Source organism: Ursus americanus, chromosome 13 (genome assembly GCF_024610735.1).
Source record: "Ursus americanus isolate L20-20 chromosome 13, mUrsAme1.1.p, whole genome shotgun sequence".
In the NCBI taxonomy this organism is placed as follows: domain Eukaryota; kingdom Metazoa; phylum Chordata; class Mammalia; order Carnivora; family Ursidae; genus Ursus; species Ursus americanus.
Window position 1 is genome coordinate 45,571,708 of NC_142139.1, and position 4,884 is coordinate 45,576,591.

The 4,884-nt window shown below is 36.5% G+C and overlaps 1 pseudogene; it reads right to left on the reverse strand.

The window, feature by feature from the left end:
• Positions 1-508: 508 nt before the first annotated feature.
• Positions 509-2,435, reverse strand: LOC123793043 (cell cycle progression protein 1 pseudogene; annotated as a pseudogene).
• Positions 2,436-4,884: the final 2,449 nt, after the last annotated feature.

Sequence of the window (4,884 nt, forward strand, 5' to 3'; positions counted from 1 at the left end):
ACAAGTCAGCAAGCTCCTAAAAAGGCAGCAAATTCTTCACAAGTCAACCATCTCTTGAACCCACAAAAAGACAGGAAGCAAGTGTAAGATTATAAAATGTTAAAGATAAAATTCCATCACAATGTACTTTTTTCTAGCTCTACCGCAAATTTAACACAACTATCGACGTTAATTGCACTTTGTCATATGATTTGAGCTTGCTTTAAGCTCATGCACTGAAAAGAAGACTCCTTTCATGCACAGAATCTGTTGCATGCCTGGCTTCCTTAAAATTGCAGTTGAACATTTCCAGCGCCAAAAAAATTCGGCAAAGCTACAGCAAAATCCAAGTTAGTACGCTTTTGCTTGATGCTTCTGAGTAATAATGTGAAGTCATCAACCTGATACTTAGAAATGATAGAAAGACACTATTTTGATAATTCACTTTAGTTTTAACACCAAACATTGCAGAAAGCATCCATGTTTCTGTTACCATTTTCTATTTTAACTTAATCATGATAATCAAACTTTAGGGGTCCCAAGGTAACTGCCCCAATTCTATTTCAAGATTTTCTATGTGTCTTCCATTTGTGTGACCATATTTATGCCATTTACCTTCCGTTTTATAAGGTTGTGGCTGAGGATGCTTTTTCTTTTGTTTTTCCATGCCTGGAGTTTTCAATATTTACCATACATTGCTTTTTATATGGCCGACTCAGTCCATATGGAGGGGAAAGAGTGTGATCAAAGAAGTGTCTATATATATGTATCCATCCAACTTATCAAATACCCCATCAGTATCTACTTGATAGCCCTTCGTATCTTTAAGCTCACCCTTAACATCATTACCAAAGTCAGTGAAGAGCTTCTGAACATGTGTAAAAACACTATTCAGGAAAAATTTATTGGTGAATTGATCGAGTTCTCTTCAATGATGAAAACTATCCAGTTTTTCCAATAAATACATTTCAATTAACTGTTTAAATTCATCTGTCTTTACAGGATTCAACACTTTCATATTAAAAAGATTAACGGATTCCTGTTGAACACATTCAAATACACCAGAACAAGACTTTCTGAAAGAATCGTAATTGTCACTACAGTCATGCTCAGCACTGCATTTCTGTGAATTTGTATTTTTTCTAAATTCTTCAGTGAATTGGCTTTTCTTTCCTTCCCTTTCTTTGCATAGTAGGGCCTCTATTATTCTGGGTTTGGGTACATGCCTTACACTGTGGATGCAAATATTCACTAAAGACTGTTGTTGGTTTTTTAGCTGTTTCTACTTTTGTGTCCCCAAATCTTTTATTGCCCTCTTCATCAAAGATATTCTTGGTGTATCTTTGAAATGCCTGAAAATGGATTTAACTGACTCTGAAATTTTTTTCAGATTTTATTTCACGTTTTCTTTAGCCTGTTTAATTTTTCCTTTATGATGCCTCACAAACTCCTTCGTGGAATTCTTCATGGCATCCAGTGTTTCCTTCACTGAACCCCAAAATATTTCCTTTGACTTATTTTTAGCCCTGTGGTGGCTTCTGCTCCTTTTCTTTTTTCCATCAGTTTCTTGCTTTACATTTTGATCTTCTGCTTCAATATACAGTCTTTCCCACAAATCAGAATGCTGTTGTTCGAAGCTTAGCTTCTGCTCCAGCTCAGTGAGACTTTCCTGTAAGATTTCTATTTCCTTTTTTTTTTTTTTTTCCAGTCAATACATTGGGAGAGTCTGGGTTGCCATATGACTCACTAGAGCTCTACTGCTGGAGTTCCACCTTTAAAGCCATGGTTACCAGTCGTTCTCTCTCTAGTTCCCTCCTTAGCATCTTTGCTTCGCCAAAAGAATCTTTCTCTGATTAAGGAAGTTGTGTGTCTTCAGCTTTTCTTCTAGATCCTGCTTAAGTTTCTGATTTTCTGTAACTAATGCAGTACCTGTCCCTTTATCTTTTGATATTCTAATCTGTTCTCTCAGTTTCCTTAACTCTTCCTGTAATGAAGATAAGCCTTTTTCTTCCTTTTCCAGATATACGTTTAAATTCTGATTTTCTGTATCAAGATTCTTTTTCTGAGTTTCAAAGGACATCTTCTCTTCTTCAGTAAGGGCCCAACATCTTGCAAGATTTCCCCTCAATGACTTATAATCTATAAAAGATTCTTGTTCCTGTTGACATTGAAAAAGATAATCCTTCATATCATTCAGTTCATCTTCATGTATCTTTCTGACTGTTGACACTTCTGTATCTGAATTGTGCCATAGAAATGTCCAAATACCATGCCAATTGCAGTCACCAAAACAAGTATAACACACTTATTGAGAACACTGCTGAACTGGCATTTACATAACTCCCTAGAGCTTTGGTTTCTTGTTCGCGGAGTAGCCATTTCTCAGAGTCTGAACTAGAAAGTCTTCTTTCCAGTGTATTCTGGAGAAAGCTCACAGCTGTCACTGGCTGTACCATGTTCAGAATTCACCAGCTCTTTATCAGACCCCTCATGATTGATAACAGTCCAACCACAAGATGAATCACTGTCACTGGAATTTTCAGACATTTTTCAGGTCTGAATGGGCAGCACCACTTCCACCTGAGTCTGTTGGCTGTCACGGTGGCAGTGGTCACAGCCTGTAGAAAGTACTCCAACCTTTATATTTCACATCCTGTTCTAAGCCCTAGCTGTCTCTGTTTTGTGGTCTTCGTGGCTTGGAATTCTAATTAGTGGAAGACAGTATTGGTGGTATTGGTTTTTAAGGTGACAACACTGAGTTGTTTCCAGGAGAGCAGCAACACCAGCATCAGAGAATATTACCCCTCCTGAAATGTCTGAAATTTGAGAGTATCTTCCCAGAGTGTCCTTCTATAGTATCTGAAACCTCAGGGTCAACAAGTGTTCCCAACATAGAGTAAGAGTTTAATAAATACATGTTGAATCAATAGTTAGAGAAAATGGTTGCCCATGAATAATTTGTACTAAAGGGACTTGATAAATAAAATCATCTCCTCTACTAGCTGGTCAGTGTCTGAATGTCATCTTGTATTCCTGTGGGTAAGGCAGAGTGCACTTTTGAAGAAATTAGAGTTTTTATAAGAGGCAATTTAGACCGATATGGTTTTTTTAAATTTTTTAAGATTTTATTTATTTATTTATTTATTTATTTATTTATTTATTTATTTGAGAGAGAGAGAACAGAGCGAGAATGAGAGCATGAGTGGGGGCGGGGGGCAGAGGGAGAAGGAGAAGGGACCAGGGAACCCAATGCGGGGTTCAATCCCAGGACCCTGGGATCATGATCTGAGCTGAAAGCAGATGTTTAACTGACTGAGCCACCCAGGCGCCCCCAAACCCATAGGTTTTAGAGGCAAATAGTATAAGAATGAAGGGACATATGAGAGATACACAGAGTATGGTGACCGAGGGTGCAGGCTCTGACATCAAACTGCATTGACTCCAATACAGAATCTCTTACTTATAAGCTATGTATTTTCTGGGAAGTTACTTAACATTTGTGTATCAGTTTCATCTTATGTCAAATGAAGAAATAAGTGTACTTACCAAATAAGCTTACTGTGAGGAATGAATGATTCCATACAAGCAATGTGCATAGAAACATAGCAAATATGTACTGAACCCAAAAAGGAGCTCTAGGTAAACCCCATGAGGTGAAATGTAGTGTTTGGGACATCAGTGAAAGCGATGTGATTTTTATTGAAGTGTTGTAATTATTTTAGAAAAAGGGTTCATGAGATACTGAAGATAAACTTCCCTATTAAAACACTTCCCTAGAGCTAGAGCTGGGCATTAAAACAACCTGACATTAACACTTTGCCAGTTCAGGAATATTTTTCTTCTTTACCATCTCTTCGTACACACATTGGCTTTTGATGAATTTTCACCATTTTAAAGTCATAGGCTTACGTTACTGACCTCATTAGCAAGGGGCAAAGAAAAGCTGCATAGTCAGTTGATAATAAAAATTACTGTGGCCTCTAATGATCAATTAATTGAAATAATAGCTGCGAAGTGCTTAAAGTAAGCAAGCATAAAATAATGGCTGTTGTTAAATGGACACTGTATATTACATCAAGTCAGGGTAATGCTGCTCCTGGAAATTTGTGTGTAGGTTGCTGTGGCCACTGGACACAGTCACAGTTTGTAGACAGCACCACTCCAAGAGGCATACTATTTATTAAATGACTGTTCACATTATAGCTGTCATTGATAAAATGCCATTATTACTCTTAAAATCCTTCTAACTCTATTTTTTTAAAAAAAGTATTGATGTATAAGGTACGTACAATAAAATGTACAGATGTCAAGTGTTCATTTTGATAGGCTTTGACAGTTGTATACATCTTATAACCACCATCCAAAACAAGATATAGAACTTTTCTGTCATCTCCTGCTCATTATCAGAAAGTCAGAACCTACCTTACCACCACCTTGGTAACAAAATTAACCACTTTCTGATTTTTATGACCTTAAAATTATTTTGTTCATTCTTGAATGTCATACACTTGGAATCATAGAAATGTATTCTTTTGTGTCTGGTTCCTTTGTGCAACATAACATTTATGAGATTCATCTGAACTGTGAGTATATCAGTAGAACATTCTTTTTTCATTGCCCAGTAGTATTCATTGTGTGAATCCAATAGGATTTGTTATCCATTTCTTCTTCATAGTAATTTGGTTTCTGTCATGGGGTTATTATGAATAAGGTTGCTGTGCATATTCTTGTCAAAGATTTTATGTTGACATATATTTTCATTTCTTTTCAGTAAATACCTGCAAGATGGATTGTAGGCCTAAACACAAAAGCTAAAATTATCAATCATCTAAAAGAAGTGATAAGAGAATATCTTCAAGCCATTCAGGGAAGCAAAGATTTCTTAGATAGATGCATAAGTCACTA